The sequence below is a fragment of the Apus apus genome, chromosome 16 (genome assembly GCF_020740795.1).
Source record: "Apus apus isolate bApuApu2 chromosome 16, bApuApu2.pri.cur, whole genome shotgun sequence".
Classification (NCBI taxonomy): Eukaryota; Metazoa; Chordata; class Aves; order Apodiformes; family Apodidae; genus Apus; species Apus apus.
Window position 1 is genome coordinate 3563638 of NC_067297.1, and position 14319 is coordinate 3577956.

Consider the following 14319-nt stretch of genomic DNA (forward strand, 5'->3'; position numbering starts at 1 on the left):
GAGCTGCTCTTGCAGCCAAAAGCCTGTCTTTCCATCAGCTGTGGTCTTATATTGCCAGGGGTAGGGGAAGGTGGTGGGATGGGACACATTCCTAGTTCATACCCTAAAGAATTTGCAGTCTTCTAGAACTGAGCACCTATGGAACTGTTGCACAATTTCCCTTTTCTGTGACCCCCCCCTGCGGTCACCACACTGTGCTGAGCATGTTACTGTTGTCACAAGGAGTCATCTTGTGTTGTTGCAGGTGACTGAGGAGTGTAGCCTTGGACTGCAAGTTGTAGTGGTGGAAAACAAACAGATTGAGGACAGTGAGCAGTCAGGGTGGGAAGGCAGAAGTGTAAGTGCACTGTTCATTGGCTGGGGAGATGGGTTGCATAAATTGATCCTCATTCCAGGGGGGGCTTCAGCATGGAAATGGTCGAAACTCCATCTCAGTCTCTTCCTCCACTCTTCATATTGGTCTTGGATCTCCAGGAAGCATGTATGAGGTTTGTATAAGGTCTTTCAGAGCTCCTTGTCCTCTGCCAGTTTCCCCAGTGCCTCTGGATCAACATTTGAACAATAATATCTGCTTCTGACAGTCCTCACTTACAGGCTGGATTTGCTCAAATTTACTGCTACACTGAAGGTATTTTGTTTTAGGGCTACTTCATTTTTGCTTGCCTGTTTTAATGAAATGAAGGTCTTTTTTGCTTTAGTTGATCAGCATAAAAAGCAAATCTGTCTCTAACAAAGTCCATGAATGTTATATCCTGTTTTTTCCAGCAGGCTGTTCTGTGATGGCCTGTGCCATTTGCAAGGCTGGAGCTGTTAATGCTGCAGTGCCTTATTGTGCACTCAGGGAAGCTGCACATTTATTTTAATCCTAGAAGGATGCTCAAAATGTGTTGTGACGAGGATGAAGATGTGGAGATCAAAAGTATAGACACTAGCTGTAGAAATGAAGATTTGCTGCCACTGGATGGAAAAATAGAGACAAGTACTGGAGGAGATGGACAAGGTCTTGCTTAAATTCTAAGAGAATATTGGGTTTTCTGTCTGCTATTTGCCTGTGTAGCATCAGCCTTTTGAAGAATTCAAACCCTCAGTGACCAGAAGTGGCTTTGCAACAGGTATGAAAAGATTTCATTCTCGTTATCAACAGTGTTCAAAGTAAATTTAAGACATTATTTTAAGTCTTGGTTATAGTCATTTCCGAGCAAGTTGAACCTTTTGCCAAAACCAGATTTTTATTGTAGGTTAAACTGTAGTTTGGTGTTGACTCACATTAAACATGATTTTTTTTTTCATTGCCTTGAGAAATGGTGAAATGATCAGGGGAAAAACAAATTGCTCCCAGCCATTAGATGGTGATGGGGGGTGGGAAGGCTTTTGTTATGGTCCCCACAGCCTCCTTCTGGATAAATTGACTGGTTACAGCCTTGACAAGTGGTCTGTGTGGTGGGTGGGGAACTGACTGACAGACCCTACCCAGAGGGTGACAGTAAATAGTTCCTCCTCAGACTGGCAATGAGACACAAGGGGGTGTCCCCCAGGGATTGATATTGGGCCCAATCCTGTTTAACATCTTCAGAAGTGACCTGCATGTTGGGATGACCTAGACAGGCTGGAGGAGTGGGCTAGCAGGAACCTTATGAAGTTCAGCAGGGGCAAGTGTAAAGTCTTGCACCTGGGAACACACAACCCAGGAGCACAGTTCAGATTGGCATCCACCTGCCTGGAGAGCAGCCCTGTGGAAAGGGACTTGGGGGGGGGTCTTGGTGGGTAATGAGTGCACAGTTGCTGCAGCAGCAAGAAAGCCACACCAGGATGCTGGGCTGCATCAACAAGGGCTTCACCAGCATAGATAAAGAAGTCATCGTCCCACTCTGCTCAGCACTTGTCAGACCACACCTGGTGTGTTGCCCTCAGTTCTGGTTCCTGCTCTACAAAAAGGATGGGACAGGCTGGAGAGGGTCCAGAGAAGGATGATCAGAGGACTGGAGGACCTGCCATTGAGGAGAAGCTGAGAAAACTGGGTTTGTTCAGCTGTGAGAAAAGAAGGGTCAGGGCAGACCTTATTACCTGATTCCAGTACTGAAAGGGTGGCTACCAAGAGGATGGAGACTCCCTAGTTACAAGGAATCATGTGGAGAAGACAAGGGGTCATGGGCACAAGTTGCTCCTGGGGAGGTTCCAGTTGGTCACAAGGTACATTTTTCACCATGAGGACAGTCCAACATTGGAACAGTCTCCCAAGGGAAGTGGTAGATTCCCCCACATTGGACAGTTTGAAGTCTCAGCTTGACAGGGTGCTGAGCCCCCTCATATACACTGTAGTAGTACCTAGAAAGGTTGGACCAGATGATTGTTGAGGTCCCTTCCAACCTGGTGTTCTGTGACTCTGATTATTTAAGCCTTTGGTTCTAAACCAGCACTGCTGCAAGCAAAGCCAGTCATTTTTAGGGCTTTGGAACCAAGAGATCTAACTCCCTAGAAACAGCTACTGATTTATTTAATCAATCTTAAATTTGAAACCTCTCAGTTGCCCTTTATGCCTAAGGTAGCTTTGTCATTTTTCAATTAGTTCTAATTTGCTTCCATGTGTTTTGCCCCAAATCCTGAGAGGTGAAATAAAAATCAGAATAGGAAGTGATGAAACATACTTTTTTTTTATTATTTCACTTTATTAGTATTCCTTATTTTTATGGAGTTAGGATTCTTTGACAGTGAGGACTGGTTGAATGGCTATCCCAGTTAATGAAAGCTAATTATCTTTAATGAAAAGAAATACAAATGCAAATCAAGGTGAAAATTGTTGTCTTAAATCAAGGTTTTCTACTGGATGGTTTAAATCCTGTTTGGAATCTGTGACTGGAAGGTGCCAAATTAACAGACTCTGGACACTGTGGGTTTGGAGAGTGCTTGGCTGGAGGACACATGGATGGAGCTCAGTGTGTGCCTGCCTCATAACATGAGAAGGTAAGTGGAAGTTTGTTTTTTTTCAGGGAAGTAGAGGATGTCTGACAAATAATTGATTTATTTTGAAACAAAGAGTTGAAGGTAGCTGATGATCATGTCAGAATACTGAAGAATTATTATGTGGAAGAAATATCCTTTTGCCCATGAACTGAATTTTAGTTACAGCATGTAATAGTCTCATGAATATTTTTTTCCTAATTTGATTAGGAGGAAATGTTCCAAACCTTGTACATCATGAGGCATTAGGTAATGGGGAAGACTCTGAATACTAATGCTACTAAATCCTGTAATATAGTTGCACAACATTAGTATAAATGCAGAAGGCAAATATTCTGGTAAGGATGTCCATGGTACTGAAAAAAATAATCCATTGAAATTGGGGATTATTAAACCCCTTGGCTGAAGATTCTCCTGAAGACCATCAAACAAATGTCTGTTCCCTAGTCCCTGCCTGAAGATGGAAAAATACTGTCTCCAGGAAAGGACTGGCAATCCAGTGAGTGGCTCTGCCACCACAGGGCTGTGCTCACTGAGGATTTCATCCATCAGAGGAGGCACGGGTGCTTGCTTGTCCTTCCAGGCACTGTGAAGATGAGCACTTGGCAGCTGCTCTGGGATGCAGAGCTGCAGGGTGGGTGCTCAGGTCCCTGCCGCGCTGCTCTGGTGTGTCTGGGCAGGGGAGGTGATGATTGCTGAATCATCCTTGGAGGGAGCAGCTGGGCTGAGGGTAGTGAGGAGTTTCTGGAGCATTTAGCAAGGTTTGGCACCTCTCTGTTCTGAGGCTGACTTTCTCCAAGAAGTCTAAGGGTTTCATTTGCTCTGAAGGGCTTTTAAGAGCCACGAGGAGCTTGGAAGATGCAGCAGCGCATGTTCTGCGCTGGCTTGTCGGTGTCTTCTGCACTTGGCTGCCCTCTGCTACCCGAGTGCTGAAGACCTTGGGGAACATATCAATAGACTTGCCTTGTAATGGATGTGAACAACCTTAAATACTGGCTGCAGCCTTCACGGGGGGTGCCAGTTCGTGTTTACCAGTTGATGTAACTAGAGGTATTAATCAGCCCAGCCTCTGAGCGAGGGGCTTTTCCCTTTCCATCAGAGCTCCTGACAGGTGCTCCATCTCTGTTCTGCTCAGCTCTATCTGTCATGTTCCTGGGCTGAATGCCAAATCAGTGAGGTGCTTCGGGTGGGTGCATTTCCTACCTGTGTAATGGGGATCTAATTAATGGCTACAGACAGTCATCCCAGCCCAGGCACAAGCCCAAAAGAGGTAGTTATCTACACACTCTTTCAGCCAACCCACTGTGCCTGTTTACAACGCTCTGTTTCAATGTTGCTGTTGCATATTTATTGAAATTCCGAAGTATCACTGCATTCTTAAAAAGTCATCTATTTTTTCACTGCTTCTGGGTCTTTTTATTGCCAAATACCTTGTTGAATCAGTGTAGTGTCTCAGATGAAGAAGAATGTGGTGTGTGGCCAGGCAGGTTCTGCATACTTGGTTTTCTCACTGGAGATGGCAGGATGTGATGATTCCTCTGACCAAGGGGGTTTCCTGGTCCTGTGACCATGTACTTTGATTGTATCTTGACACAGTATTCACTCCAGCAAGCTGAGTGTGCTTCTCACGGGCTACCAACAGAATCCCAAAAATGCAGTTGCTGTTTGTCTGAGCTCGTTTAGCTCTCACCTCATGTCCCTGAGTTCTTTAGTGAGCAGGTTTGTCTCTGGAATGCCCACCAAGGGACTGGCTGCAGTGGGGTGCTGGTGAGGGGAGCTGTGCCTGCCTCCTTCCTCACTGGGTGCTCGACCCATCATCATCATCAGAGCATGGGGAAAGCCTCACTGCTCTTCCAAGAAGAGGGTTGTTACCTTCCTTGTTTTTCCAGGATGAGCTGACCTCTCCAGCTCCTGAGAAGCCTCTTTCAGCTGGGCTTTGAGGTGCTACTTTGTGCCTGAACTAAACCTGGAGTCACTGTGGAAGTTGCTTTGAAGGCAACTGGGAGTCCTACAGCATGGTGTCAGTGCTGCTCCTGCACGATTAACTGGTTTAGTGAGCCTCTTAAATGGTTTTGGGGAAGACCTCAGTCTCCTGTGTGATCGTATTGTCCCTGTTTACTGTCTCCTTACCTGGCTTGGCTGGTGGAGGTGCTGGAAGCGGACCAGCCCCTTCCTGAGGGGAGAGCAGAAGGCTGCAGCTTGGCCCTGGGGTCTGCACACAGTGGTGGGTGTTTGGAGGCAGAGGCTTCTCAGACCCCCTGGCAGCATGGAGGGGAGTAAACCCAAAGCTGTTTGCATTAGGGAGAAGGGTTTCCTTGGCTCAACCCATGGAGTTGACTAGGGCCGAGATCCCGCGTTCTCCCGCTGTCCTCTGGATCTGCACCTCGCTCAGGTGACCCCGTGTGTGTTTGTTCTCCTCACCCCATGTACTGTGCTGCCATCCACAGTTGTTTCCAATTTCACACCAACAGGCTCTTGATGTATTTATAAATGAACTGTCAATCTGCTAAAAAGCAGCCAAATGTGTTCTAGAGAAGTATTTTTCTCCTCAATCTCCTGTTGCTGTGCAGTCTTCACTGCTGCTGAGCAGAACAGGTGGGAGAAGCCAGCCTCAGTGCAGAGACATCCAGCTTTCCTGCATGGTCAGTGCTGTGAAGGGCATCCAGTTCCTGCTGCTGTCTTGGCAGTGATTTTACCTCTGGAGTGGTTTTGATACAAGAATCTCAAAGGTTTCTACAGAGAGAAGTGAATGAAGAACATACTTGGTGACTCAGCTCAGCAGGCTGATGCACAGCAGTGCAGTGACCTGCCAAAGGCTGAGACCTGTGTCTTCACAGCCAGAAATGCCTTTCTCCTTCCTTAACTTTCTTTATATTCCAGACTTAAGGGCAAATTAATCTTCATTAAGGTTTTGCTCTAGGATTTCAGCTATGTCAGAACTTCATCTACACCTCTCAGCACATAATCTCTTCTTCAGTCTTACCTTCTTGTCTCTTCTCTATCCAGCTGAACAGGTGAAGGCTCAGCCCAGAGCAGGTAACCAGATGATTTCTGGATAATGAGTTCCTGCTAATCAGCTACATTTGGTAGTTGACTGAGAAGCTGGTTACAAATCCAAAGTAAAAATGTGTTACCATAAACCGTTGGAAGAGAGTGTTTTCATTTGCAGTAGGTGAAGAACATGAGGATGGTCTGTTAATCAGATCTGTCTGTGATCAGCTGACAGATGGCAACTCACTGGGCATAATTAATCATTTGCTTGTGCAGGATGTTGAGTATGGAACAACAGTGTCTGTAAAGATCCTTGCAGAAGGGGTTTGTGTGAGACAGCTCAGAGAGGACCTGAGCCCCCTGGAAAGGAGAATTTGCCCCTCCAAGGTGGAACTCACTAACTAGAGACAAGTCCATCTTCCTAGGGATCATGGGCTTTCTGCATGCCACCTTTGCCTTTCCCAGGGCATTGTGGAGCAGGAGGCTGGCAAAAGGAAGGAAGAAAATCCAGCTGACATCTGTAGGCTTTGATCTGCTGTCAAGGCCTTCTGCCCCCAGCTTGGAGAGAGGGAGAATGTGTTAAAAAAAAAAAAGGCAAATGTTTGTAGTTCTGGTCTGTTGGGAGTGTTGAAGTAAGGAGCAAGTTCCTCAACCAGATTTTCTCCTTAGGAAAGAATGAGCTGTGAGTGAGCAGCAGCAGGATGATGTGACTCTGATGGCTGGTGTCACTGAGGAGCTGAGCATCTCCAGGTCTGTGCTGCCTGCAGGGCTGCCTGATATTTTGAGAGGAGGAGACAAACGTGGTGTTTGAAGAGAGCACTCCCTCTCCCAGCACACCTGAAGCCCTGGCTGTAAGAGCAGAAGTTAAGCAACCTCTCTGTTTTTGTTGTAATGCTTTTCTCTATCTTCTCAAAATCCTCCTTTCTAAGGGCAGCTGTCTTCAGCAGGGAGGGTGAAGCACAAGTAGTTGTGGTGCTGACAGGATGAGGATGATCAGTGAGTGGAAACCCCACCCTTCCCTCTAGACTTTGAGGACTCCATGTACAATTTAAAGTGGGGGGGAGAAAGGCATCTGTGCCAGGGATTTGTCAAGGTTGTTTCTTGCAGATAAGTTGGTTTTATCCAGTGCTTTGACATGTAATTCCTTGCAGCCTGTATAGATGCTTGTTTAATGTTTACTTCGAGGGAGAGATTTTCTAGCCATCGTGAAAATTAAACTTTGTGTCATGGTACAGTTGCTCAGGAAAAATGAGTTTAAAGATCCTGTCAAAATATTGGGCATGTCTGGAATAAGGGTCCTGCAGAGGACAAGTGGTATTGGTGTGTTTGAAGATGTTTCATTTAGAAGTAATGAAGTCCCCAGCCTTTTGGGGGGCCTGTTAATTGAACTGACAAGGTTACAAAGCCCAGAAGGGAGATGCTGTTCACAGCTGGAAAGGCAGAGACACTTGCAGAAGGAGAGGGTCAGAAGAGGTTATTTCTGCTGTAAAATGACATCAGGATGATGTGAAGAATTGTTCTGAAATAGCATTCTTCCACCTGAATCATTTTAGGGAAGTCAGTTCTATGTAGTAAGACAGGTGGTTTGCTTCTAGGTGAGAAAGGGGTTTGACTTGAGTTTTATTTTGAAACCTGTTCAAGGAAAGAAATGAACTTGCTCTTCTCTGGGAATCGTGCAGGTTTACAGCACCACAGAAATGAAAAATGAAAAAAATGTCAGAACACTTCCTACAGCTTCCAGATCTGTCAAGCTGAAGTCAGCACACTGTCCTCTCTGCAAAAACTCTTGCTGAGAAGCTGCCTCCCTGCAGAACCTGAAACTGCTTCCTCCACATCATGTGTGCAAGGAAAACAAAATTATATCTATACAAGGACAGGGTATTTGGATGGAGATGTGTTCTTAGCACAAGGCTGGGCATGGAATTCCTCTTAACTTAATTTTGGTATTAAAATAATTTTACAGATAATGCTGTTTCTCTTCTGAAGGCTTCTAAGCTTTTACAAAGGTAATTACTCCATTTATGAGGAAATTGAGGCAGGGGACAGCAGCTGCCACAGCCCACGCTCAGCACTGCTGGCAGAAGCCTGCTCCTTGCCCCAACTTCCCAATAAGCAAATAAAACATCTGTTAATCACCTTTCCTTCACAAAATCCATTTATTTCAGAAAGACTAACGCTGAGTTGTGTAACAATGGGCTTCAGAGGGTGAGTCAATGTTGCTGTTGTTGAGGTTTGGCCTTGTAAACACAGATTGCCTGCTGGAGACCTGTTGTAGGTGTTGAGGTCAGTGCATAGAGTGTTCAGAGTTTGCTTTTTCAGAGGGAGCTTTTTGTTGTTGTAGGGATTTTTATGATTTATTTTTTCTTGGACCTGGACCCCTTCTCTTCTGCCACAAGTTTAACAAGATCCTTTGTCATTCTCTAGGGACGCTTTTAAACTCACAACTGTGGTTCTGAATTGGCTTTAAATAAAAGGTGCTGTGCTTCTCAAGTGCCCTGCCCAAGGGCTCCAGAGCACTCCACAAGTAATCCAAACAGCCAGCAGACAAAGCCAGTGAAGTGAAGTGCCCATGCATGATTACCTGGTGGAAAGCTGCAGGAGAGTGTGTACAGCTGAGTCCCACAGGAAACAGGCTGTGTCTGAACCTCGCCTGGGCAGGTGGTAACCCTGTTGGAAGAAGTCAAGGTGGGTCTTGTTGATTCACCAAGGTGGGTGGTTTAGTCCTTCACTTCAGTGTAGAGGACAAGAGGTAGGAACGAGCGGAAATGAGATGAGGAAGGTGGGAGGAAGATGTTTTAAATGAGTGTCTGTGTTTCCCCCCTCAGCTAAGGCTTTGTCTCCCTGCATGGTGGATCCAAGCCACTTGAATTTCCAGATTGTGTGACTAATGGCCTTGGTGTCTTATATCCTGAAAGCAGATAAATAGCCTTGAGAAGTCAGATCTTCAGTTACATTTGCAGAGTGTAGCTTCTGAGCTGCTTCTCAGCTCCTCCAGCTTCCATCTCCTGGCATCTCTTCAATTCTGAACACCTGCCTTTGTTTTAACTCTTGGTACCACACCAGCTGGAGCAGCTTCTTCCAGCATGGGGGAGTCTGGTGTGCCTGCTTTGCTGAGCAAGGAGGGTGCTTGGAGATGAAGGTGCAGTTCCCTTCTGTGGCTTAGAAGGCTATATTTATATTTCTAGGCTTTTTATTTTTTTTTCCTTTCCTCATCTTACTGAGGTAGGAAGGGAAGATTATGGCACTTGATGATTTAATCAACATAATCTCCAGATAAAACATGCTTATGTTGCACTACTGGGAAATAATAATTTATGCTTGCTTGCTTCTCCTGAGGTAAATTAAATCATTAGTTTTAAGACTGGATTAGGTGTACATGTCTTAAAAAGGCAGTTCAGTGATTTTTAAAAGCTTCTTGGCTTGGCATTTCTTGGGAGTCATCAAGTCCCTTCAGCACAGGTGTCATGAAGAGTGGAATTGAGGTGCAATGCTGAAAAGTACAACCACAAGCTCCATGGTAGCTGAATGCCTCCCTGCTGGCACAGGACCTGCTAATATCTTGTGCTTCCTTCTTTACCCTGTTTTGCCAGCTCATTAATTTGGTGAGAAGGATTTGCCCCAGGTCTGGAGAACCTGCAGTTTCTCCTTTGATCAAACCTGTACCTACAGCATCTGCTCTCTATTGATGGAGACCTGGCCAGAGCTGTGGTTGGTGTCCACACCCCTCTCCCACTGGAAAGAGCATAGGAACACCTGGGATGATGGGTTAACTTGTGCTTGTCTGCCTCTTGTTACATAGGAGTGAGAGTTGGGTGCCTGATGCCAGTGGCCCTTCCTGGAGTCAGAGGATTTGGAGCAGATGGGCTGAGCTGCACCAGCATGGCTGGGAATGCTCTGTGTGGGGGTTCTGGCTCCAGGTGTTGAGGTGCCCTGTCTGCTTGGATGGCCAGCAGCTCTGGTGAAGGAACCAGGCCCAGCTGCAGAGACAGATGGGAATGGCTCCTCACCACCCAGGGGAGGAGGAATGACAGGGCCCTCACAGCAATTTCAGGGCTGTTAAGGATGTGATAATGAGGCGTTGTGAGCATCATTTTTCAGCACTTCACTTCCCTGCCCCCCAGGCCAGCCCATTAACACCCTCCATCCCAGGAGGACAGGAAACACTGCTAGTGCTGTGAGTCCATTTATTGTGCAGCTGGGCATCAGCAGGGCTGGTGCAGGCACGGGAGGGGGTGAGGAGTGAAGGTGCCTTCCCGGAAAGCTGGCTCAGTTTTCCATCCACAGAGAGTCAATGCTCAAGACACAGGTTTGATCAAAGGAGCAATTGTCAGTCCCCCAGACCGGGGGCAAAACCTTCTTGCTGAATTTTTGGGCTGGTAAAATAGTAGTATTGGGTAAAGGAAGAGACACAAGGTGGAATCTGCTGCTGCCAGTTTCTCTCCAGCTGGCTGTGGGCATCACATTGTGTTCTTGCAGAGAATTTGTGTAAGATGGTCTCAGTGCACCTGGGAAAGGGCCACTCTCCATATGGGATCTCCTATGATTTCCTAGTGCTGTTTTTCTTGGTACAGGCAGTCCTTTGGCCTGATTCTGCACAGCCCATCTCTTGGATGGTGAAATCTTCCACCACTATGCTTTACCTCTCTGGATCCCTGGGCCATCTGCTGCACCACAGTTCCTGGCTGGTGGTGGCTGTGCTGGGGGCTGCTCCAGAGGAGGAGCTTTGCTGGTTGTCACACAGCCAGGCTGGCTTGCACCAGTAGAAGCAATCACACAGGCAGGGGTTTGCTAAAGGGTATAGCTGGCTTGCTCCTGGGGTAAATAGATTTCTGATTGCTCCTGTACGTGGGTTAATATCTCCATGGAGGTCAGAACAGAGGTGAATCCACAAGGTTATAAATCATGTGGAGGGTGGGACATCAGTGTGCAGAGGTGTCCTGAGGCAGCTTGCTCTCGTGGAGCTCTGTCCATTACACTGCTGGATGGCAGTACCTCTGCAAAAAGCAAGTTCTCCTTGCTCCCTGATTTAATTTTCCCTATTTGAATATATAGAGGCATTTTTCTGCTGAAGTATTTAAAGGCAAGTGTCTCTTTCTCTCTGTACAACATGTGCAGCTGATTTATTGCATGATGCTCGGGCACTGGGATTCAATGTTAATGCAGCCTGCTTCCAACTAGGCAGCTCCTGGAGGTCTGCAGGCATTTGGGGAATAAAACCAGCTGTGTAATACAGCCCCTTGCCACCCTGGAGATGTGCCTCTTGGTGCACTCTGACTCTTCTCCATCCCCACCTGGCCACAGGCACCTCAAGAGGCATCCTCAGGGCTCAGCTTTTGATCTTCAACTTGCTGTGATGGGGGACCCCTCTGTTCCTGTGTGATTGTTTGTGTCCAGCTTCTTGTGGGCTTAGTTTTGGGTACTGTGTGTTTCCCTGGGGTGATGTCTGGTGGGGGGGAGGAGGGGTCACCTCCCCACTGCCATGCTGTGGGTTGGATGGGCAGGTGGCTGTGTTATCAGAAGAGATTAAAAGATCCCCAAATGGAATTTGTCACCTCTGACAGCAGACATCAAGGATATGCAGAGCAAAAGGGGGAAAAATGCTATTTTTGGTTTGATGAGGCTGTTTTCCCTCTCCAAGTACCCCAGGCTGCAGCAGGGCTGGCTAGACACAAAGTGCTGCTGAACACTGCCTTTGATTTACCTTTGCCTTTGTGCAGGTTCCTGATGAGGAGGAGGGAAGTGCTTGTTCAGTTATAAAGGAAATGTTTGTAGCCTCTCCCACGCTGGCACAGACCTGGGGACAAAGCTGATATGCAAAATATATTTTGATTTGGTTTAATGTCTCTTTCAAGCTGTTCATGTCTCTCCTGCATCCCTCTGCTGAGGCTTGACCTGCAGCTGCAGGGGACCTGGCAGGGTCTGTGTTTGGGAGCAGGGATCTCAGTGTCACAGAGAGGTACCATGAGATCTCCAAACTCCAGTCCTCAGTCTGCAGCCTGGAGGAGGGAGTCAAAGCAGGTGGGTGTAAAAGCCCCAGCAGGAGAGGAAGGAATCCCTCCCTTCCAGGAGGGCTGGCATGCTGGAAGCAGTGCTTGGGAGCTGCCAGTTCCCACCAATGCTGAACCATTCCCCTTTTTTCCACCCATGCCTCCTCCTAACAAGGAGAGAGAGATGAAATCAAACATGGCAGGCTTATTTATTGAGGTGTTTGTTTGAAGTTGAATGGACAGGAATCACATTTCAAAACTGGAAAAGAGGAGGGAGCTTTTTAGCTCTCTTCCTTTCTCCAAAATAGCAACTGCATCCCTGCGTGCCACGGGGATGTCAGGGCAAATCTGTTTCACTGACAACAAGATTGTTCTGTCTAGACAGGGAAGCATTGCTGAACTGAGTGAGTCTCTGAAATAATTTAAAGCCAAAATATTCTACAGGCTTTAAATTTAAAATAAAAACTGGCTTGACACAGAAGATGCTTGATGGATAGTTTGTGTGGGGGTGGGATGGCTGCAGGCTCTTGAGGCAGAGCTTGGTGACAGGGATTGACAGATGCCCTTCAGGGTAGACCTGGTAGCTGCTGACCTGCTGCCATCTTTCCAAACAAGTTCTTCCACCAGGGTGGGTCCATTTAGGCATCTGGATGGCCCTGTGGAGCTCAGTGCAGGGCTCCCCTGCAAGACTTGCCTCTCTCTTGAATTTCCTTGTTCCCAGGCATCCTGCCCAGCCCTCCCCAGCCCCTTGTGCCTTGTCCCCTTTGTGCTGGCTCCGTGGCTGCCCCACTGCCTGACCTCTGCTGAGGGGTGGAGGAGCAGAAGGTGTTGTGTGGAGGGGATATGAGCCTTGCACTCACCATCTGCCTGGGGGGGCTGGCAGCCAGGACTGGCTGAGGCAGAGGGATGTGGTGCGATTGCAGCCCAACTGGCATAAGGAATTTACTTTCTTCTGGCAGGAAAAGAAAGATGAAATATTAAAAGTATGGCTGAAAGGCTGGATTGTTATTTTTTTTTTCCCCTCTTTCTGAGGAGGGCTCCTGCTCCGCAGTGCTTCAGTGTTGCTCAGAGAGACAGCAGCTGTGCAGAGCAGGAGGGATGGCAGCCATCCAGAGGGGAGCAGGAGGTGGGGCTGAATTAAGGGAGGAAGAGGAGGCATATCTCAGTTGGGGTGATCTCAGGGCTTGGGGTGAAGGCTGGCACTCTAACTCCACCACAGCCTTTAGGACTTGTGATGTAGTCTTGTTTGGCACCTGTTCAGTGGCAGGAAAGACAAATTTCTCCTCTTTACAGATGAGGGCAGTGCCTCTCTGGAGCAGGAGGATACCGTGTTGACCCCTGTCCTTGGACTAGGGAGGCTGCAAGACAGGAGGAGCAGAGGGTTCAGCCAAGGCATCTATCAGCTACCTCCAAAGAAGTTCTGCTGCCTTCCATCTTGCCATTTCTGGCATCCTGGTGAGTCCAAGTGTCTCCCAGAGTCCCTGTTGACTTTCTGAAATGGACACAGTTTGAGGTTTCTCTTGGGCACAAGCTGTTTCCTTCGCTTCTGCTGATGGGCAGGCTGTGAAGTCTCCCTGTCAGTCTTTCCTGACAGCCTTGCTGTCAGGAAACAAGGCATGCTGACACACAGATGGGCTTTGTCCTAAACTCAGTGGAATTTCAGGCCTCTTATTTTTTCCCCAAGCAGTCACCAGGCTTTGTGTGCCCCCATGCAGCAGTTCAGCAATTGGGTGGGGAGCAGGAACCAGCATCCCAAATGGATGCACTGGCAGGGCAGTGGAAGAGGAGAGATGCAGCAGGGAGGGAGAACTGAGGTCTGTGCATTTGCCAAGTGAGGAGCTGGAAGGACCCACATTCAGAGTGTTTAAAGCTTTTCTTTGTTTCTGCCTTGGACTTCTCTATTCTGCTCTTGCTCTGTGTTAGTGGGTGTGGGCCAGACTTGGAAGAAGAAGACCCAAGTTCAGTGTAGCAGGGAGTGGACCTGACACACTCTTTACACCTCTGCAAACATTGGCTGGGAGTGTTACTTATTTGCTGACCAAGGATGTACCCCAACAAAGCAGCCTGGGGAGAGAGGGGTCATGAAATGGTTGAGCAGTGAAACAGTTTGACCTTAGCTCCAGCCACTGCCTTGCCTGTTGATCCTCAAGTCCTGTGGCACCTCTTGCAGGACAGGGTGGGAGCAGGCAGCAGAAGGGGGTCCTGATGTTTCCCCCCATCCCACAGCCTTGCCTTCTGCATTCCCCCACCTGCCTTCCTGCTGCTGCTGCCTTGTGAAGGACCCTGTGATTAATTATACTGCTCCACAGCCTCCGAAAATTTATTTAGGGTTTTATGTTTGCTGCTGCTGCTGCTGCTTACACAATGGCAAATCTGCCATGGC

The 14319-nt window shown here is 47.7% G+C and overlaps 1 long non-coding RNA gene across 1 annotated transcript in view; it reads left to right on the forward strand.

Moving 5' to 3' along the window:
• The first annotated feature begins 2706 nt into the window (after positions 1-2706).
• Positions 2707-14319, forward strand: part of LOC127391209 (uncharacterized) — a 33522-nt gene continuing 21909 nt past the window's right edge. Inside the window, exon 1 of the long non-coding RNA XR_007891016.1 lies at positions 2707-2961. This is a non-coding gene — a long non-coding RNA (uncharacterized LOC127391209). The remainder of the gene's footprint in view (positions 2962-14319) is intronic.